At 41.9% G+C, this 23,632-nt stretch overlaps 1 protein-coding gene across 1 annotated transcript in view; it reads left to right on the plus strand.

Annotated features, from left to right (window-relative positions):
• Positions 1 to 3,034: 3,034 nt before the first annotated feature.
• The window catches only part of kcnj13 (potassium inwardly rectifying channel subfamily J member 13), an 81,980-nt gene continuing 61,382 nt past the window's right edge, over positions 3,035 to 23,632 (plus strand). Inside the window, exon 1 of the mRNA XM_062067859.1 lies at positions 3,035 to 3,220. The gene's annotated coding sequence lies outside the window, so the exon portion shown is untranslated. The remainder of the gene's footprint in view (positions 3,221 to 23,632) is intronic.

Genomic DNA, 23,632 nt, shown 5'->3' on the forward strand with positions numbered 1-23,632 from the left:
CACAGGAAGCCAACCAACAAGTAGAATGATCCAGCACAGAAGAAGGGACCCAGGTAAAACTAAATAGAACTAACTAACGAGAATCGGGTGTGGTGGCAGGAGAAGGAACAGAAAGTAAAGGTGCTTCAAAACACAGAGCCCAAACAGGAAATACTGACAAAACAAGAGCACCAGGACAGGGAGTGATTCAAAAACGCAGAAAGTAGAAACTAGAAGAGCACTGGTCAGGAATAAAAACACCAAACACAGGAAAACACCACATGACCAAACTGTCAGTAGCAAGCCTAAAATTCCAGACAGTTGGTAATAAATAAGTTAGTGCTTTTCATGTCCATCATTGTTTCCTGTTTGACTAATTTCGCTTGTTTAAACATTTTCCAGCATTGAATTCTACAAAAAAGTAAAAGTATGTATGATTGCTGGTATCGTATCGAACCGATATCAGCATCGGTCAATACTCAAAGCTGTAATATCGGTATCGTACGGAAAGTGGAAAAAGTGAATTGCATTGAAAAAAGCAGAATTTTGTCGATAATAAAATCATACAAACAAAAGAGCTTACAAAAAACGAAGAAACAGAGCAGGGTTAGAGTTGTTTCGGCTAGTAAGTTAAGAATGTTAAAAAGACGCATGCGAAAATGTTCTAGAATCCATTTTTTATTATATTCTATGAAATAAAGCAGTATTTGAAAGCAACATTCAGAGGTTCCACTGCAAATTATGAATGTCCATTGTTTTTAGACCAATAATGTGATGGATAAAGTGATTTTCTGTTGCTCAAGGGTCAAAAACAGTGTTGACATTTTACCTCCTGTCATGTGATTTTGCTATTCTTTTGTCACCAGCAGTTAATGTGTTAACTATTCTGGGGTGAAACAGTGATGCAGTAACTGTGTCACACTTAATTAAGGAGGTCAAAGTCACATATTTCCAGATAAACTAAACCCTGTTGTCTTGTTTAACCCTCAGATGGTTTGACTTGTATTTAGACTTGACAACAAGAACTTCCTGGATTGCATCTCATATTCATGATGTCTTTAGAAGGTTTCCAATAGCAGATGAAATACTTCTATTTTGATGAACTTTACATCTGGAATTTAGGTTCAGCAAATTACAGCAAATGTATAATAAAGGTTTGAGATCGAAACCTTGTCTGAGTAAATCAGGGGTGTCCAAACTTTTTCCATGGAGGGCCGCATAAATAAACATTCAAAGATGAGGGGGCCACCTTGATATATTTTGTAGATTGAATATACTAAAACCAAATCAATATAGGTCAATCAATATGTGCTACACTATCTGAACACAACATATACACATTAGTATTGTGTTATCGGTAACAGAGTATTTTCTATGTCTCTTTGCCCTAAATTAACAATGTTCAAGCATAAAAATGGCCAAATGAACTAAAAATCCTAATACTACAGTCGTATTGGCCACTGGACGAGACCAAAACAATCAGACTGGGCTTTCCAGTATTGTGGCCACTGATTCACTCAGCCTCAGGCAGTGTTACCAGCATTAGCATGCTAACTTTTTTAGCCAAATTTGCAGCCAACCGCCTCAGACTTATATAAGTTGGTAATCGACGTATGCTAACATTAGCGTGCTAACTTTTTTAGCCAATTTTGCAGCCGAACACCTCAGGGTCTTATGACCTGGTGCTTGACACATGCTAACTGTTAGCATGCTAACAGTAGCATTCTAACTATTTTTTAAGTTAATTTTACATCTGTACGCTTCAGTCGTATGATAAGGTATTTGACACATTTTAACTGCTAGCATTTCAGTTCGGCTTGCACATTTCAGCGTTTGCACGTAATTTCTCCCAAAATTGCCTTTTTTTTTTTGTGTAGTGTTTATTTTATCTTTGGAATGTGTCGAGTACAGACAAAAAAACAAGTTGCGAGCCGCAATTGGCCTCCGGGTCGCACTTTGGACACCCCTAGTGTAAATTAATACTTTAACACACAATGTATCCCACAATGTCCAAACTTTTTCTTCCCAAAAAGATTGATACATTTTGTACATTCTAGATGCTCAAACCAATCCAATGGAGGTCATGGAGGGGACACAACAAATTACTGAAAATATTTAATGATTAAAGTTGTGGTATGCAGGCTCCATCTAACGGTTCACCAAAGCATCACTTGATTAAAGTACAGTGTTTTTATTTTCTATATTTAAACACAGTGTTACTGTTCAACCTGTGTGTAATGTTACATTGGCCAAAAATATTAAATATACTTTAATGTTGGTCATTATGGTGGTACTTGAAAAGTGTTTTCTAAAGTAGTACTTAGTGGTACTTTAAAAAAAAGTTTGAGAACCACTGATGTGCTGTTTAAATGCATATTAATCACACTTTATTTTGACCGCACATGCCCCTTTACCTTAACTGCTGATGATTACCTGAAAGGTAGCGGATTGTTGTGTGGTCGCTGATAAACTTGACTTCAAAAATACACCCAGACCGGAATTTAGATGAATGTTTTGAGCAAATAAATGACGTCCATTCAAGTTAAACATTTAAAACAATGTTCACGTATCACATTCTAGCAATAAAGTTGCATCGGTGTCCAAATATTGGGGTATTTTTTAAAGTTAACTTAAATCATGCAAGTGAGTAATAACCTGCGATTAATCATGATTAATCCAAATAAAAAAAGTGGGATCATTGGGATTTAACAAATAATCATTTGACAGCACTAATAATAATACATGTAATTAATTATTAATTGAGAAAATATAGATTAAAAAAAAAACAAGTTTCCGGCTTAAAAAAACGGGCCACCCTCTGGACACCTCTCTGCTGTATGGAAATGCATCCGACGTCCATTTTAGCAAGTAGTAGCTGCGGCACACCAACCAGCAACAATCTGCTTTTTGAATGAACTGTGACAAGGTGTTGTTCTTTCCCCCTCCCTCTGTCGTCTGTCTTCCGGGAAGGCTAATAGGCTCCATGCAGAGTAATGTGACCAATTGAATCATCCTGGGCCCAGAGCTGGCAGTTGCAAATCGGCGGGGCTGAGAGTGTTGCGCTCCCTCACCAAGAAAACCATCCAGTGGTGACACCTCAGTGGTTGTCTCAGGATTTTATGCCTTGTCCGCCCAAAGGAACTACCATTTGCACCATTTCTATTAGCCTCGTCCACTTGGCAGACCATCATATAGGTGAAAAGGTCGGAGGGCCCTTCTCTCAGTCGGTGTGCAGCTCGAGGTGAGTACAAACTTCAGTGACAAAGAAGGGACTCTCATCTCAGTTTGAGGAACCAAGCAGAATGTCTCCTTACTGTACCCATATTCTCCTGAGAAGCAGCGTCTTCTGCAATGGACATTTGTTTTGGTCAGTTTCTGTTGTCTGCAAAACACCAATGTCCACTACAGAGGACACTGGGTCTCAGGGGGACATTAACAGCGTTAGCTGCACATTGTTCATTTTTTCATGTGTTGTAAACAGCAAATAATGTTTATTAACTTGAGCTATTTATATATGGTATATATGGTGTTATATGGTATGTCATCATGTTGTTTCTATTTAATATGATCGTGTAGCAAAGTATAAAGTGGAAATTGATGATTACGAGGAATCACATTCCTTTTTATTTGCTTGTACAAACTCTTACTTGTGCATGAGGGAGTTGAAAAGGATGACTCATCACAATCTCCTTTCGGCCATTATTACTAGTTAACACTCTAGCGCAGTGGTTCTCAAAACGTTTTTCACCAAAAACCACCACAGAAAAAACTTGGCCACTATAATGACAAACATTAAATTACAGTAGCAAGATAGGCCTACATATTCATTAAAAACAAAGCAGAGGTTATATTTAGCAAGTATATTTAATATTTTTTGGCCACTGTAACATTACACACAGTTTGAACAGTAAAACTGTGTTTGAATATATGAAAATAAAACACTTTACTTTAATCAAGTGATTATTTAGTGTGTCACCAAAATGGAGCCAGCGTACCACTAGTGGTACATGTACCACAGTTTGAGAATCTTGCTCTCGTGAAGTAAAGCCTCCAGGTCTTCCTATGCCACAGACATTGCGCAAAACACTGTTAGCTTCCTCATACATTTCAAATAAAAGGGATTATCTATATTCATAACAATGCATTTAAATGTGCAATATAACGATTTTAAAACAAAAAAATATATGTCCCTATTGTAGCCACACCGCACTATAAGCCGCAGATATATATGTTGTTTATATACGTGTGTTATTTACACAGAATGATTTTGTAAATATTTATTTACATACCTTAATTGTTTCCACACAGTGCATGTCGGGAAACTAAAACAATAACAAAAATAGCAAGCCAAAAGCGTATTTGAAAGTATCCAGTAACAAACATGGTGTCATGATCCATTGCCCGGGTCATGTTTGGTTTAGTTTGGTATTTCCTTAGTTGTTGGTTAGTTCTGTTTCAGCAACCTTGTTTGTTTTCTTAGTTGCCATGAGTGCTGATTTTTGTCACCTGCCTCTGATTAGTGGTCGGGACGCTTACCTGCTCCACTAATCAGAGAGCTATTTATTCCTGCCTCGCGCCACACTCTGCCTGGCAGTCTTGCTCGCTCTTCGCGACATTTACATTGGGTCCTGTTTTCACCACGCGTTTGAATTTTTCTTGGTGTAAGACTTTCTCACTGTTGGCCTCTGGCAATCATCTTGTTTTTTTTGCTCCACACATGACTAGTGTCGGAGTTTTTGTACATGTTGTCCTGCTTATTGGAAAAAAATCACCTTTATACCTGCACAATGCTTTCGGACGTCCTTCTGCATCTTGGAGAAACGACCACCGCAAAACCATACAACACCTACGTAACACGCGGCCGCGTCATTTATTGTCATTTACAAAATTATTATAATCACTCCGCTTAAACTTAAAGACAGCCTAAGTCCAAAGATGCAGAAATAGCAGACGATGTGCAGGTAAATGTATATGTATTGGCAACAGGGAGATGCACAGGAAGCCAACTAACAAAGAGAATGATCCAGCACAGTAGGAGGGACCCAGGTGAAACTAAATGGAACTAATGAATGAGAATCAAGTGTGCTGGCAGGGGAAGGAACAGAAAGTAAAGGTGCTTCAAAACAGAGAGACCAAACTGGAAATACTGACAAAACAATAGCACCAGGACAAGAAGTGATTCAAAAACACAGGAAGTAGAAACTAGAAGCTCACTGGTCAGGAATGAAAACACCAAACACAGGAAAACACCAACATGACCAAACTGTCAGGAAACTGAAACAATAACAAAAATAAATGCCTTTGTAAGTTAATAATTGTAATACTCATGCACGTGTTGGCATATTAGCTCATGCTACCGATGCTAGCTTGATTACATTACGATAGCATATGCATGAAAACACTCCTACATACATCACACATGGGACGGTTTAGTTAGTATGAATTGTTTTCGTTATATTGTAAAACTTACAAACTTTGATTGGAGCGATGAATGAAGAATCCATACAAGTGCAAAGGCCATGGACCACTAGAAAATGGAACAGCGCTTATACTTCCGGTTTAAGGCACTAAACAGAAGGAAATACTGTAGACGTTCAACCCAAGTATATCGAGCTGCGGCCGCGCAGAACTACTCTAAGTCGCGCCCACTATAAGTCTTGCCCACTCTAGGTCCTAGACGTGTCCACCCACAGGGGTGATGACAACCCAAGTGAAGTGCTAGAGAGACAACAAAACACAGAAATCAGAAATTTAAAAAATTAGAATACCGTACTGCTGAAAATAGGTTAAGGATATGGTTAGGGTTAGGCTTGAGTTTGGTTAGGGTTTTGGTTAGGGTTAGGGTTGGAGTTGGGGTTTATGGTTATATATAATCAGCCGAAAAAGTAATACATTCAACAACTGAAATAATAACAACCAATGGTTTGTTGTATAAGCCATCTTGGATCACGTTACAAATCAAGTGTCCATTCTCGCGTTGTCAGCGCCACTGTGGCCATGTCTTTAAAACACGGTTCACTTCCGTTGTCGTCACCCTTGTGGGCGCAACTTACAGTAGTTCTGTGACCACAGCTATACCCTTCTCGTTCAACCCGCAGCACCTGCAGTGAGCAAACCTGTCCAACAGATGGCGCCATAGCACAAACAATAACACACCTTTTCAATGTTTGTTGAAAACTATTTGTTAAATACAAAACACAACGGGCATTAGCAAATAAAAATCCATAAATTAGCCGCACCGTTGTATAAATCATAGGGTTTGATGGGTAAGAGAAAAGTAGCATTTAGGTATTCATTTAGCAAGACATTGAGGCACCAATCTCTAGTTTTTTTCTCTGGTTCCTATGAGTTTTGGTACCCATTGTTGTTAGGTCGCAAGACTGCGACCTAACAACCCCTGCAAAATGTTTTTTTTATGTCACTTAGGGTTTGATCTACTAGTATCCCAACTAACGAAAACTAAATTGGGTGTGCATACTAAAAAAAACGCAAGTGCTATTAGTTTGCGTGTTGCGGGTGATCTACAACGGCTGAATGCGCAAATAATAACTGCAAAAGTGATGCGGACACATACTTGCCAACCTTGAGAGGGAGGGGAGGGGTGGGCGTGGTTGGGGCGGGGCGTGGTTGGGGGCGGGCGTGTCTAAGGGTGCGGTTAAGAGGGGAATATATTTAAGCTAGAATTCACCAACTCAAGTATTTCATATATATATATATATATATATATATATATATATATATATATATATATATATATATATATATATATATATATATATATATATATATATATGTATGAAATACTTGACTTTCAGTGAATTCTAGCTATATATATATATATATATATATGTATATATATATATATATATATATATATATATATATATATATATATATATATATATATATATATATATATATATATACATATATATATATATATATATTTTATTATACATATAAATAAAAGAAATACTTGAATTTCAGTGTTCTGGAGGCTATCCAGTAGATGGCAGTATTGTCCTGTTTAAGAGTGTCACAACATTGCTGTTTACGGCAGACGAACTGCTTTACGGTAGACTAAACGTGACTACTGTTGTTGTGTGTTGTTACCGCGCTGGGAGGACGTTAATGAAACTGCCTAACAATAAACCCACATAAGAAACCAAGAACTCGCCCTCGATCATTCTACAGTTATAACGTGATTGGGCAGGCACGCTGTTAATATTGTGGGAAAGCGGACGTGAAAACAGACTGTCGCCGCTGTCCCCACTCAGGTCCGCATTGAGCTTGAGGGGGCGTGGCCTCCAACTCCGGCTGAATTCCGGGAGTTTATCGGGAGAAACTTTCTGCCGGGAGGTTATCGGGAGAGGCGCTGAATACCGGGAGTCTCCCGGTAAAACCGGGAGGGTTGGCAAGTATGTGCGGACAGCCTTATTTAAATGAGGTTTTTGCATCTCACCTTGGAGACTAAGGATGGGAAGATGAACCCATTTGCAGACATGCGCATGCGAGATACAAAAGCTTAACGAAAGCTTAAATGCCAACCTCCCTGCTTGGCACTCAGAATCAAGGGTTGGAATTGGGGGTTAAATCACCAAAATGATTCCCGAGCGCGGCCACTGCTGCTGCTCCCTGCTCCCCTCACCTCCCACGGGGTGGAACGAGGGGATGGGTCAAATGCAGAGGGTAATTTCACCAAACCTAGTGTGTGTGTGACTATCAGTGGTACTTTAACTTTAACTTTAACTTAAGTAGAGCAGCTTTAAATTGTTGCAGTTTAGGGGAACATTTGCGTTGCATCAGATTTGACTTGTCTTGATTAAATACAAAAAATTAAATCTTTAAAATTAAAATTAAATTTTGATGTTAATAAACAAATAAAACATTTTACCAAAATTGCATTTTATAACTTTATTTTGGGTAGACCTGCTTACGTAACAGCATCAACACTAACATGGCAAGCACGGATACACACTTCCCTCCACACTTAAAATCTAAGGCTTGTCAATACTATGGGTTTTAGAATCAGAATCAGAATCAGAATCAGAATAGTTTTATTGCCATTGTTTGAGAACGGGTTCACAAACTAGGAATTTTTCTTGGTGCAAACGTGCGACATAAAACACATATAACACATATTTGGTATAAAAAGAGCTGTGACTGAGCTATCAGATAGACTTAGAAGGGATTCAAGGAATTCAAGGAGCTGCTGTTAGGAGTTATTGTTCATTTGCCTGATGGCCGAGGGGAAAAAACTGTTCAGGTGGCGGGAGGTGTGGGTCTGGATGGAGCGTAGTCTCCTGCCTGAGGGGAGAGGGGAGAATAGTGTGTGTCCAGGGTGAGAAGAGTCAGCTGTGATCCGACCCACACGCCTCCTGGTCCTGGAGGAGAACAAGTCCTGGAGGGATGGCAGCTTGCAGCCAATCACCTTCTCCGCAGCACGGGTGGTGTCATCCGTTGCAGTCTATTCTTATCCTGGACTGTGGCGCCGGGGAACCACACTGTGATGGAGGAGGTCAGGATGGACTCTATGATGGCTGAGTAAAACTGCACCAGCATCTCTGTCGGCACCTTAAGTTTCCTCAGCTGCCGCAGGAAGTACATCCTCTGCTGGGCCTTCTTGATGAGGGAGCTGATGGTCAGCTCCCACTTGAGGTCCTGGGTGATGGTGGTGCCCAAGAAACGGAAGGAGTCCACAATGGGGACAGGGGTGGGAGAGTCATTAAGGGTGAGGGGGGATGGTGCGGCGGTGACTTTCCTGAAGTCCATGATCATCTCCACTGTTTTCTGGGCGTTCAGCTCCAGGTTATTGAGGCTGCACCAGGACGTCAGCCGGTCTACCTCTCTCCTGTAGGCGGACTCATCGCCATTCGAGATGAGCCCGATGAGGGTGGTGTCATCCGCAAACTTGAGCAGTTTTACGGATTGGTGACTGGAGGTGCAGCAGTTTGTATACGGGGAGAAGAGCCAGGGGGAGAGTACACAGCCCTGAGGAGTACCAGTGTTTTTGGTTCGACTGTCCGAGACAATCTTCCCCAGCCTTACGTGCTGTCTTCGGTCTGTCAGGAAGTCATTAATCCAACTGCAGAGGGAGTCGGGCACGCTGAGCTGGTAGAGCTTGTCTCGTAGCAGTCCAGGGAGGATGGTGTTGAAGGCAGAGCTGAAGTCCACAAACAGGATCCTAGCGTAGGTTCCTGGGGAGTCCAGATGCTCCAGGATGAAGTGGAGGGCCAGGTTCACTGCATCATCCACAGACCTGTTGGCTCTGTAGGCGAACTGCAGTGGGTCCAGGAGGGGGGCGGTGATGTCCTTGAGGTGGGGCAGGACCAAGCGCTCAAAGGACTTCATGACCACAGACGTCAGCGCGACCGGCCTGTAGTCATTTAGTCCTGTGATCCGTGCTTTCTTGGGGACAGGGACAATGGTAGAGGTCTTAAAGCAGGACGGCACGCGGCATAGCTCCAGAGAGGTGTTAAAAATGTCAGTGAAGACAGGAGCCAGCTGGTCCGCACAGTGTCTGAGAGTGGAGGGGGAGACACCATCCGGCCCGGGGGCCTTCCGCGTATTCAGCTTCAAGAACTGCCGGCGTACATCCTCTTCTTTAATGGAGAGGGTCTCTACAGTCTTATTGTGTTTTTGGAGTCCTGTGATGTCATTGGAGTCCTTTGAGTCCTTTAACTCCTTTAATGATGTGCTGGCATTGGTGGGGAGGGTGATGGTGGGGGGAGCATGGCTTTGATGAGCTGAAGGCCGTTCATGACGACAGTAATGTGTGTTGAGGCCCTGAGCGAGAGTCCGGTCATTCAGGGCCTGGGGGGTTTTGGGCTTATAGTTCGTAAGGGCCCTTAGACCTCTCCAAACTGCTGCAGAATCATTGGAGCTGAACTGTTCCTGTAGACGGTTAGAGTACGCAGATTTAGCTTTCTCCACTTCCCTGGTGAAGTGGAACTTCGCTTTTCTGTATGTACTTCGATCCCCGCTTCTCCACGCAGCCTCCTTCTTCTTGCGCAGCTGTCGGAGCTTGGGTGTGAACCAGGGCTTGTCGTTGTTATAACAAACCCTGGTGCGCGTTGGAATGATGCGCGCCTCATTGAACTGTATGTATGAGGTCACAGTGTCCGTATACTCGTCCAGATTGTTCGTGGCCGCTCAAATTGCCTCCCAGTCTGTCGTTTCCCAACAAGCACGCAACTCGTCCACAGACTCGGCGGTGAAACACTTAATGTTCCTCATAACAGGTTTAGCCAGTTTCAGTCTCTGTCTGTATGAAGGGATTAAGTGCACCATCACGTGATCTGATAGTCCAAGAGTAGCGCGCGGGACTGCATGAAAAGCCTTGCTCAATGTAGTGTAGCAGTGATCCAGCATGTTCTCCTCTCTGGTTGGGCATTTAATAAACTGTCTATACTTTGGTAATTCCTGGCTCAAATTTCCCTTGTTAAAGTCACCAAGCACGATAACAAGAGAGTCAGGAAAAGACCGTTCCACATGTAAGATCTGTCCTGCGAGCGCGCGCTGAGCGTCACGCACGTCCGCGCCGGGCGGGATGTATACAGCCACGAGAATGAATGAAACAATCTCACGCGGTGAGTAAAAGGGCTTACAGTGGATGAATAAATATTCCAGAGAAGAAAAACAGTGTTTAAAAATCGCTGTCACGTCTGTGCACCAGCTATTGTTGATAAAGAAGCATAGTCCCCCGCCTCTTTTTTTGCCAGAGAGCGCCGCGTCTCGGTCCGCGCGGAGGAGATGAAAGCCCTCCAGTTGAAGCGCGCTGTCCGGGACACTTGCGCTCAGCCAAGTATCCGTGAAGCACAACACACAAGATGAGGAGAAGTCCTTGTTCCTTCTCATCAGCAACGCTAGCTCGTCCATCTTGTTGGCAAGTGAGCGGACGTTGGAGAGGAAGATGCCTGGTAGAGGCGTGCGTAATCCCCGTCCGCGAAGACCGACAAGTGCGCCCGCTCGCTTTCCTCTTCGGCGCGGTTTCCCTCTTAAGAGCACAGAATGGACCAAATCCGCAGCTGACGCTAAGATGACCGGTAACAAGTCCATAGGGATGGTGGATCTGATGTTCAGTAGCTCTTCACGGGTGTAAGAGCACCCGGAAACACAATTTATGTACAAAAACAAACAAAACAGAGCGCACGAAAGCACCGAGGCAGCCTTCATCGGCGCCATGATGATTTATATATTTTTATTTATATTTATTTTATTTATATTTTTACATGAGAAACGGGCAAGTTGCAAAAACTAATGCTATTTGCAGAATGTGCCACACTGCTGTCAAATACATTAGAAGCACAAGTCACCTTATAACTAATTCAAAACAGCAACATGGAATCAGTGTCGACTTGGAATATTTGAATCGTGATGCATCATGATTAGTATGTATATCGTATCTAATTGAATGGCCAATTGATCAAGTTGTTTCTTATATGTATTGGACATTGCTTGTGAGACTAGAGATGTCCATCCCTCATTCATGGGCTCATGATACAACCATTTTTTTTGTTTGTTTTGTTCTGGAACATGCAGCAGACATTTATAATCTGTTATCTCTTCTGGGTTATATAGAAGTGCTCCTTCAGTGCGATCTAGACAACAGAATCAACTTTTTAGCACACTGAATATGTGCTCCATAACGTTCTCCTTCGAATATATATAGAGATGTTCTGCCTGAGGGGGTTGGGTTGAGCACAAGAGTCAAGTTAAGTGTCCCACCAGAAAACTCTCGTTCCTTTTGGTGTCTGGCTTCAAATCAGCCCTTAGGTCAAATATGTCAAACTCAAGGCCTGGGGGCCAGATCTGGTCCACCACATCATTTTATAATGCCCGTGAACACCTGGGCACTAATATATTAATATGCGTAATCATTTCATACTAAATGTATTAGTTTTTTCCATTTTGATGGAAGAAAATATGTACTGCATTCAATTGCATCCCTAAACCTAATTAGTATCAAATATTGCAACATATATTATATTATGATATGTTCCAAACATTTTTTACCAAAATAGAAATAGATACCTAAATATTTGCTTGACTTATGATTTCAAAGCATGTTAACGATCAAATTGTAACCTGTGAAAATGACAATAGATTTTACAGTAAAATTTACAGTGTTTTTTTCAGCATATTACTGTAAATCGAAAAAAAAATGTAACACTGGTTTTTTAATTGAAAAGTCTGTCAACTGAGCTCCAGTATTTTTACCGTACAATATATTATTTGTTGTTGGTGTATTCCTGTAAAAGGAAAAACGGTATCACTTGGTTTTATGGTTAAAAAAAGCAGTTTTCAGAAAAAAAAACAATGTCATTGTTTCTCCATTTAAAATGTTGCAATATATATTAAGTTAAAGTTAAAGTACCAATGTTTGTCACATACACACTAGGTGTGGCGAAATTATTCTCTGCATTTGACCCATCACCCTTGCCACTGCTCCCCTCACCTCCCAAGGGGTGATCATATATATATATATATATATATATATATATATATATATATATATATATATATATATATATATATATATATATATATATATATATATATATATATATATACCATACATTTTACAGTAAAATGCTGGTGACTGAGTTGCTAGTTTTTTTTACTGTAAAATGTAAATTTTTAAAAAATGTGTTTATAGTGTACCTAAAAATATATATATAATGCTAGAAATGTATATATTATTTACTGTTAAAAGAGGCCCTCTGATGGCAGCCATAACTGCGATGTGGCCCATTTTATGGTTTCACCGGTGTAATTGTGCAATTGCTTCGCCAGTCCATTATTAATGATATCTGGGTCTCACAAAAGTATGTTATCATATTTCACTATTTTCTTACATCTTTCCAAGGCACCAATTGGGCTCAATTGTATTCAGATATGGAGCATTCCTGTTAACCCTCCCAATTTGCCCAGAAAACTCCCATATGTTGCCCTTCTGTCACGGCGCGGGCTCGAACCCGCTTTTCCCCGGCAGCTGGGTCTGCCAGCACGGCAGCTGGGTCTGCCAGCACCTCCGCTGGCAGCGCGCCTAGACATACCCCTATAGGTGTTGGAAGCACCCGTTGCTCCACTTGTCCTTGGCTGGTCCTGGCTCCGTCATCACGACCCCCACGTCTCTTGGACTTTGAGCAGGATCTTGGCGTGGAGTACACCTTGCCACGCTAACTGCCTCAGGTCAGCTTCTCCTCCGGTCCACCATCCCAGTACCAGTGCCCCTCAGACAGATCTGTCCCTGATTCCAGCCTGCTACCATGACCTGGCCGAGGTATTCAGCAAAGAGCGAGCGCAGGGTCTACCCCCTCATAGACCCTACGACTGTGCCATTGAGCTACTCCCCGATGCTAAGCTACCTTCCAGCCATCTGTACAACTTATCACTCCCGTAGAAAGAGGTGATGAAGGACTACATTACAGAGGGCCTCAGTGTTGGGACTAACGCGTTACAAAGTAACGCGTTACTGTAACGCCGTTAGTTTCGGCGGCAACTAGTAATCTAACGCGTTATTTTTTTATATTCAGTAACTCAGTTACCGTTACTACATGATGCGTTACTGCGTTATTTTACGTTATTTTTTATGTAGTATCGGCTAGAAAGTGAGTGTGTTTTGTGGCAGCGCTACGGTGTCATTATTCTGAATCTCTTGTGTCACACGGAGGAGCTGCGCTGTGTGTGTGTCTGAGTGTGGGGAGGGAGGGAGGGGTGCGCGCAGCAGCATTCGTGAGGGAGGGGCGGAGACAGAGAGAGCGAGAGAGTTGTTAACACGCATGCGTCGCCAGGCTCAGCTTTTTATCGATAGATTTTTCAGATTTAATTTTTTATTATCAATCAATCAATCAATCAATGTTTATTTATATAGCCCTAAATCACAAGTGTCTCAAAGGGCTGTACAAGCCACAACGACATCCTCGGTACAGAGCCCACATACGGGCAAGGAAAACTCACCCCAGTGAGACGTCAATGTGAATTACTATGAGAAACCTTGGAGAGGACCGCATATGTGGGTAACCCCCCCCTCTAGGGGAGACCGAAAGCAATGGATGTCGAGTGGGTCTGACATAATATTGTGAAAGTCCAACACATCAGCGAAAGTCCAGTCCATGGTGGGGCCAGCAGGAACCATCCCGAGCGGGGACGGGTCAGCAGCGTAGAGATGTCCCCATCCGATGAACAGGCTAGCGGTCCACCCCGGGTTGGGAGCAGAGTAGAAAAGAAAAGAAAAGAAACGGCAAATCAACTGGTCTAAAAAGGGAGTCTATTTAAAGGCTAGAGTATACAAATGAGTTTTAAGATGAGACTTAAATGCTTCTACTGAGGTAGCATCTCTAACTTTTACCGGGAGGGCATTCCATAGTATTGGAGCCCGAATAGAAAACGCTCTATAGCCCGCAGACTTTTTTTGGGCTCTGGGAATCACTAATAAGCCGGAGTTCTTTGAACGCAGATTTCTTGCCGGGACATATGGTACAATACAATCGGCAAGATAGGCAGGAGCTTGACCGTGTAGTATTTTATACGTAAGTAGTAAAACCTTAAAGTCGCATCTTAGGTGCACAGGAAGCCAGTGCAGGTGAGCCAGTATAGGCGTAATATGATCAAACTTTCTTGTTTTTGTCAAAAGTCTAGCAGCCGCATTTTGTACCATCTGTAATCTTTTAATGCTAGACATAGGGAGGCCCGAAAATAAAACGTTACAGTAATCGAGACGAGATGTAACGAACGCATGGATAATGATCTCAGCATCGTTTGTGGACAAAATGGAACAAATTTTAGCGATATTACGGAGATGAAAGAAGGCCGTTTTAGTAACACTCTTAATGTGTGACTCAAACGAGAGAGTTGGGTCGAAGATAATACCTAGATTCTTTACCGAGTCTCCTTGTTTAATTGGTTGGTTGTCAAATGTTAAGGTGGTATTATTAAATAGATGTCGGTGTTGAGCAGGACCGATAATCAGCATTTCCGTTTTCTTAGCGTTGAGTTGCAAAAAGTTAGCGGACATCCATTGTTTAATTTCATTAAGACACGCCTCCAGCTGACTACAATCCGGCGTGTTGGTCAGCTTTAGGGGCATGTAGAGTTGAGTGTCATCAGCATAACAGTGAAAGGTAACACCGTATTTGCGTATGATGTAACCTAGCGGCAGCATGTAAATACTAAAGAGTGCAGGGCCAAGAACCGAACACTGGGGAACTCCGCACGTTACCTTAACATAGTCCGAGGTCACATTGTTATGGGAGACACACTGCATCCTGTCAGTAAGATAAGAGTTAAACCAAGACAAGGCTAAGTCTGACATCCCAATACACGTTTTGATACGCTCTAATAAAATATTATGATCAACAGTATCGAAAGCGGCACTAAGATCAAGAAGCAGCAATATAGATGACGCATCAGAATCCATCGTTAGCAATAGATCATTAGTCATTTTTGCGAGGGCTGTCTCCGTAGAGTGATTTGCCCTAAAACCGGATTGAAAAGGTTCACAGAGATTGTTAGACGCTAAGTGTTCATTTAGCTGCTGTGCGACAATTTTTCCGAGGATTTTCGAGATAAACGGAAGGTGGGACACCGGCCGGTAGTTTACCATGAGGTCAGGATCGAGGTTAGGTCTTTTGAGTAGAGGATGAATAACCGCTTTTTTGAATGCTAGGGGAACAGTGCCAGAGGAAAGTGATAAGTTTATAATATTTAACACTGATGGACCTAATAATACAAAAAGCTCCTTGATAAGTTTCCCAGGAATTGGGTCAAGTAAACATGTTGTTTGTTTTGTCCCATTTACACATTTTAACAATTCCTCCAATGTTATTTCATCAAAGAGAGAGAAACTATTTTGGAGGGCAGTGTCCGTCGTATATACTGTGTTAATAGAACCCAGTTGTAGCTGAGATGCATTGTCTTTAATCTCTTTTCTAATGACTTCAATTTTCTTATTAAAGAAATTCATAAAGTCATCTGCTGAGTGGGTGGAGCTACTGGGAGGAGTCCCTTGTTGGGTTAGCGATGCTACTGTACTAAACAAAAATTTAGGATCATTTTTGTTGAGGTGGATGAGATTTGAGTAATATTTAGCTTTAGCTGAGGTAAGCATGCGTTTATAAGTTATTAAACTATCACTCCATGCTTGATGGAAAACCTCAAGTTTAGTCGCACGCCATTTGCGTTCCAGCTTTCTACATGATAATTTCTGGGCTTTAGTTTCTTCTGTAAACCATGGGGTACGCCTTTTAGGGGCCCTTTTTAGCTTTAGCGGTGCTACACTATCAATGGTGTCGCGCAGGGCGTCGTTAAAGTTGTTAGTGAGGTTATCAATAGAGCCCACATAATTTGGGAATGGTGCCATTACCGAAGGCAGTAGGTCAGTAAGAGTCGTCGTTGTGGCAGCATTAATGTTGCGGCTGCTATAGTAGTTATTATTATTATTATTAGTTTGTTGACAATGAGTCAGAACTTCGAATTTTATAAGGTAATGATCGGACATTACTTTAGTGTACGGGAGTATCGTAACTTTGGAGGTGGTGACACCCCTGACAAGCACTAGATCTATCGTATTACCGTTGCGATGCGTGGGTTCATTTATTATTTGTGTTAGACCACAGCTATCAATTATAGTCTGGAGCGCCACGCATGGAGGGTCCGATGGGGTATTCATATGGATGTTAAAGTCTCCCATTATGATTATATTGTCGGCGTGCGTCACTAGATCAGCAACGAACTCTGAAAATTCATTGATACAGTCCGAATAGGGCCCCGGGGGGCGGTAGATGACAGCCAGGTGCAGAGGCAGCGGTGAGACAAACCTCATAGTAAGCACCTCAAATGAGTTATATTTATTATTTAGGTCCGAGGTAAGGCTAAAGTTTTTGTTGTATATTAGTGCAACACCCCCACCCCTTTTAATGGGACGGGCAATATGCGTTCCCGTATAGCCAGGAGGAGACGCCTCACCCAGCGCAAAAAATTCGTCTGGTTTGAGCCAGGTCTCGGCTAGACCAACGACATCAAGATTGTTGTCTCTAATGACTTCATTAACTAATAACGTTTTGGAAGACAATGATCTTATGTTTAAAAAGCCCATATTATAGGTAGTGGGCTGTTTTGAGGAGTTTTTGTTGAAAGTATCCGTAGTAGCAATATTAATAATGTTACGTTTATTATGCGCAGTGCACTTTAAATAATTTCGACCATATCTAGGAATTGATATGACAGGAATTTTTAGATTGTTTGCCACCTCAGTAAAATGTATGTCCACCTCTGACGCAGAAAAAACATTATGTGAGTTGTATATTATTCTAGGAGAATTGCTATGTGTGCAGGGATTATCCAGCCTGGCACTGGCTAGTTCTAGCTTAACAGACTCCTTATTAGGGCTTCTTTGAGGATTAGCTTTTAGATTTTTCGTTAGCCCCGCTAACAACAACGCCTTTAGCTTTGTTGTTAGCCCCGCCCGACATCCCCGCTTCTGCTTACGAGCGCACCGCTTACGTCTCTTTCGTTGACGGTCTCCGCTGGTAGTGGACGCCGCTGCTTCAAAGGCCACTGCTGGATGTAGCTCGCGAAGAATTCCCAAGCTAGCGAGTAGGTCCACCGTACATGCATCTTTCAGCTCAAAATGGCCCGATCTCTCCACATCCAGAATCGTAAGTCGGTCGTAAGTGATCACGGAGTGAACACGCTGTGAGCCAGCCATGAAATTGACTGAATTGACGGGTATTTTTGCCAAATCGGTCTACACTTCCAAGAGCGCTTGCAAGAAGCTGCCGCCGTGAAGCGCCGCCATCTTATCTATAGCAGGGGTGTCAAAAGTGTGCACCGGAGGCCGTATGCGGCCCACAGCTAATGTTTTAAAGGCCCACAGCACATTCTAAAAATACTATTAAAATAAACAAAAGCATAACACAATTTAAATAAAAAGCTTAAAGGTGAAATGTAATTTAGAAAGAGTTCAATGTTGACTAATAAAACAAAGCTGTTTTTTTTTCTTTCAAACTGTCATTGCTCAAAACATAATATTGAATCAAAATCAATGTTATTATGAATTATAGTACACACACTCTGTCAATTCTCTTCTATACTCTTTATTTCTAGACTTCTAGAGTGTTTGATAATCACATCACTCTAAATGTATAGACTATAAAGTTCACAAACAAAAAGAGGGATGCTAGTGGGCCAGGCCAATCTTTCCTTATCTGTAAACTAAAACTGGGGAAATGTGTAGAGTGTTCTGGGCTTCAGACATGATTTAGTTTCAGAATTCCTTGAGAGAAAAAACGCCTGGTTAGGCTTTGGTATGTAAAGTTAAAGTTAAAGTACTTATTTGGTTTACAGCTATGTTGTTATTATGCTTGTTATTATGTTGCAGCTATTTAAAATAGTTTTGTCAATTTGTTCTGGCCTGAAACAAATTGGCCCTTTGAAACATATCTTTGTCTTTGTGTGTTGTATGTAGACCACATTGCTTAGCAGAGTTCAGTGATGCAAATGCATGTCAAGTTGATCAACAGATTGTATTATTCTCCAGTGCAATAACAGTACTGAAATGAAGGCTAAAAGGGCATTAATGGGAGCTTTTAAAAAAAAAAGAAGAAAAAAAAAGTAACTAAATAGTTACTTTTCACAGTAACGCATTACTTTTTGGTGTAAGTAACTGAGTTAGTAACTGAGTTACTTTTGAAATAAAGTAACTTGTACCTAACTAGTTACTGGTTTTCAGTAACTAACCCAACACTGGAGGGCCTTGCCTCGGGCATCATCACACCGTCCAAGTCACCACTGGCGGCGGGATTTTTTTTTGTGACCAAGAAGGACGGTCCACTCAGGCCCTGCATTGACTACCGCCATCTCAACAACATTACCATTAAGAACAAGTACCCCCTACCTCTGCTGAATTCGTCGTTTGAACCGTTGGCACCTGCCACCATCTTTACCAAACTGGATCTCCGCAACGCCTATCACCTTGTGCGGATTATAGAGGGAGACGAGTGGAAGACGGCGTTCAATACCCATTTGGGGCATTTCGAATACCGTGTAATGCCCTTTGGACTGACTAACGCCCCGGCCGTATTTCAGGCCCTCGTTACATGCTGGACCATTTCATCGTCGTTTACCTGGACGACATTTTGATATTTTCTCGAAATTTGTCGGACCACCGACATCATGTTCGACTCGTTCTCCTAAGACTCCTGGAGAACCACTTGTTTGTAAAGGCTGAGAAGTGCAGTTTCCATACCTCATCTGTGGAGTTCCTAGGATTTGTGATCGAGAGGGGCCACATCAGAGAAAGTGGAGGCAGTGAGTGGCCTCAGCTGTCCTCCAGGACGGAGTTACGGAGGTTTCTCGGCTTCGCCGGCTTCTACCGACGCTTCATCCGGGACTTGCGCACCACTCCATGCCCTCACTTCTCCGAATATCCCGTTTGTTTGGTCTCATAAGACCAACAACGCCTTTGAGGAGCTTAAAAAGAGCTTCATCTCAGCTCCTGTCCTCATCCACCCTGACTTGGACTGTGCTTTCCTGGTAGAGGTGGACGCTTCCGACTCTGGGAGTGCTATTTTGTCACAACAGTTTGAAACTGATAACCTGATTCACCCCTGTGCCTGCTTCTGTAGACAGCTGTCTCTGGCAGAGCGAAACTACGACGCTGGAAATAGAGAATTGTTGGTGGTCCACAAAGCTCTGGCCGAATGGAGACATTGGCTTGAAGGAGCCCGACACCAGTTCCAAATCCTGACCGACCACAGCAATCTCCTCCACATCCGCTCTGCCAGGAAGCTGAACAATCGACAGGCAAGATGGCAACAATTCTTCTCTCGATTCGACTACTTGCTGTCTTTCAGACCTGGATCGAAGAATGTTAAAGCGGACGCTCTCTCCAAACTCTTTATGGACGAACCGTCCGGGCCGTCGGTTGACGTACCCATCCTTCCTCCCTCTCGCATCGTGGGGATGGTTACATGGAAGGTGGAGGAGTTGGTCAAGTCTGCGCTGCGCTCCAATCCAGGACCTGGGGGTGGACCACCCAACAAGCTTTTCGTCCATCTGGAACTGCGATCCAGGGTCCTGGATTGGGGGCACTCTAGTCTGTTCTCGTGTCATCCAGGCTTTCAACGATCCCTGTCGCTTCTGCGAAGACGCTTTTGGTGGCCATCCATGGCCAAGGATACACGTAAGTTCATCGCAGCCTGTTCTACTTGTGCCCGCAGTAAGTCCTCGCACAGGCCTCCGGCTGGTCTCCTTCACCCTCTTCCCATTCCTGCCCGCCCTTGGTTGCACATCACTCTGGACTTCGTCACGGGTTTCCCAGCCTCCAGAGGTAACACTACCATTTTGACCATTGTGGACCGCTTCTCCAAAGCAGCCCACTTCATCCCTCTGTGCAAGCTACCTTCTGCTACAGAGACAGCTGACCTCCTCACTCTGCATGTCGTCAAGCAGCATGGTATCCCTGTGGACATGGTCTCTGACCAGGGCCCCCAGTTTTCTTCGCAAATATGGAGAGCCTTCTGTAAGGGGATTGGGGCCTCGGTCAGCCTCACATCGGGATACCACCCCCAGAGCAACGGGCAGGCAGAGAGGGCGAACCAGAGCCTGGAGACCATGCTCCGCTGCGTCGCCAGCCGACAACCCACATCCTGGAGCAAGTTCATTCCTTGGGTGGAGTACTCTTATAACTCCTTTTTTCCCCAACAAGAACAGGAGATAGCTGTGCCCTCGACTAAGGCTCATATCATGAGGTGTCAGAGGGTGTGGAGAGCCGCTCGAGCCGCTTTGGAAAGAGCGTCTGTCACGGCGCGGGCTCGAACCCGCTTTTCCCCGGCAGCTGGGTCTGCCTGTGCTGGCAGCGCGCGCAAATATGCCTCTGCTCGCGCTGGGCAGAGCTCGCCCACGCAGCGACAAGGCTGCAGGCAATCGGGAATCAGCGCACCTGGGTCTAACAAGAGAGAGCGGCATAAAGACCAACACCCTTTTAGACCAAGCACCTTTTTAGTCCCGTCCTTTTACAGAGCGATCCCTCTTAAATTGAAAAGGTAAAACCTTTTGCTGTAAATGTACCAGAATTAGTGGTTATTTTCCACTGCTCTCCCTGAACAGGTCTTAATATTGCCTACAGTAAAAAGATAATAAAAATATTATAAAGTGTATTATAAAGTGAAGAAAATAATTCAATAGAAAAAACATTAAACTACACATCACTATAGAACTCCTATTAAAATCTCTATTTACATATAAACCCGCTATAGTACAGACAAGTAAAATGATCACTATTCAAACATGCAACTCATCAAAACAGCAGAGACTTTCGCTCTCATTTTGACTATAGTAATGTTGTCTAAAGCACCCCAAAATCCACAAGGCAGATGATACCAATTGGCATTGTTAGTAACTCTACCATAGGTGGGTAACAATCGCTCCTATAAGATGGGAAAGACGAAGAGAACATGATTCCAAACCTCGAACACAGCTGAGTTAAAAGATGGAGCTGATGTCACCAGTTGGACGTCTCAGATGGGGCGAATTCCAAACGACTTCTTACTTTGGAGGAAGGATGCATGGTTGTCTGCTTTCATTATTTATGCAGATGAATAAAGACACTTGTTGCATTTTGAATGTATTGTTTGGTTATTAGCAGGCACTTGAGTGCTGTCCGTTGCTGTATCTGTCACCTTTGCACGTGAAACATTTTTGCCATTGTTGCTTTATTAGGCTTAACTATTTTGTTAAATATTATTTGGTCAAATTCGGTTAAAACCACTTTTATCTCGAACATGCTTATGCTGTGTATTATAACTGATTTTATTGAAAAAATTCGAACTCAAGTCATGAAAATGTATTATTTTCCCAGCCCTCCCACGAATCGGTCAATCACCCCTTTAGCCCCGGGGGAGAACCAATCCTGAAGCTGTCCCTGTTTGTAAGACAGTAGGTGATATGTGGCAAAACCATAGCATACATGATAATTTTTGCCACCTGCAGTGTTAAATGTGATCTCATGGATAGGAAATTTTAAATATTAAATTTGACATGATTATCTGGGATTCAAATGTAGTTTTGAGTCTATCACAACACCTAAATATTTAAACTCTGACACAAATATCTGTCTGCTTATTTGAAATGTTAGATTTAGCAAAGAATATAGCAACTGTTTTGTTCATATTGAGCAGGATTGGTTTAGCTATAAACTATGTACGTTTGAGTTGTGTTCAGCCATTTGATCACCTTTTGACAGAAAAAGATGAAAACTGACGAAAAAAAGAGGAACATTTGTATCAGCACGAAAAGCACAAAATATGTTGTTTTAAGTCAAGACTACATTTCCTGTAATTGGGTGTATTTCAGTTCAGTTCAGTTTCAGTTTATTTCGAACATGCATCACATATTTCCAGTTGTTTCACTAGAGCACGTCCGAAAAGGTGTAGGCAGAAGCAGATCTTATTTAATCCTACCCCTTTTCATATAATAGCAATTTCATCCAGTTTCCTTGTTCTGTTTGTGACAGAACAGTGAATAAATAATTAATAAATAAATAACACACAATAAGTAAGAAAACAAATATTAAATACATAAATAATTATTATCTCGAAAAAAAAAAGGTTCAAGATGTTCATCGTAATTGTTCTTCTTTGTACTTTGTGAACACTTGTAGTTTGAAAAATCTCTTAAACGGAATCATATTGGTGCTGTGTTTGATGTATTTGCTCAATCCATTCCATAATTCAATTCCACATGCGGATTGCTAAAGGTTTTAAGTGTTGTACGTGCATACAAATGTTTTAAATTAGATGTTCCTCTAAGGTTATATTTCTCCTCTTTGGTTGAGAAGATTGTTGTACATTCTTGGGTAGCAGGTTATAGTTTGCTTTGTACATCATTTTAGCTGTTTGCAAATGCACCAAATCGTTGAATTTCAATATTTTTGATTCAATAAATATAGGGTTTGTATGTTCTCTATATCCAACATTATGTATTATTCTAATTGATCTTTTTTGTAACACTGTTAGTGAATGAAGTGCACATTTGTAGTTGTTTCTCCATATTTCTACAAAATAACTCAGATATGGTGACACTAGCGAGCAGTGGAGAATATGAAGAGATTTTTGGTCCAGAACATATTTAGCTTTATTCATTATTGACGTGTTTCTTTCTACTTTATGTTATATATTTTTTACATGAGATTTCCATTTAATTTTATCATCTAGTATTACACACAAAAATGTGTTTTCTTTTATCTTTTCAATGTCTACTCTGTCTATTTGTATTTGTGTTTGACTTTCCTTTCTACTGTTACCAAATAGCATTATTTTAGTTTTACTGAGATTCAAAGATTCTGTTTTTTTCAAACCATCTTTTTAATTTGTAAATTGTTTTTGTTATTAATTGTATTAGCTTCTGTGTGTTATTTTCTGAACAAAATGCAGTTGTTTTATCGGCAAATAATACTAACTTTAATCCTTTGTAACTTTACAAATGTTGTTTATATGAAGATTGGTCCCAGTATTGATCCTTGAGGTACACCACAAAATATTTTCAGCTCTGTAGAAGTGTGTTCGCCTATCTTCACGTATTGCTTCCTGTTGGTTCAGCAGCTTCTTACCCAGTTCAAGACCAACCCTCTGATTCCATAACTTTCTAATTT

Source organism: Entelurus aequoreus, linkage group LG13 (assembly GCF_033978785.1).
Source record: "Entelurus aequoreus isolate RoL-2023_Sb linkage group LG13, RoL_Eaeq_v1.1, whole genome shotgun sequence".
Lineage (NCBI taxonomy): Eukaryota > Metazoa > Chordata > Actinopteri > Syngnathiformes > Syngnathidae > Entelurus > Entelurus aequoreus.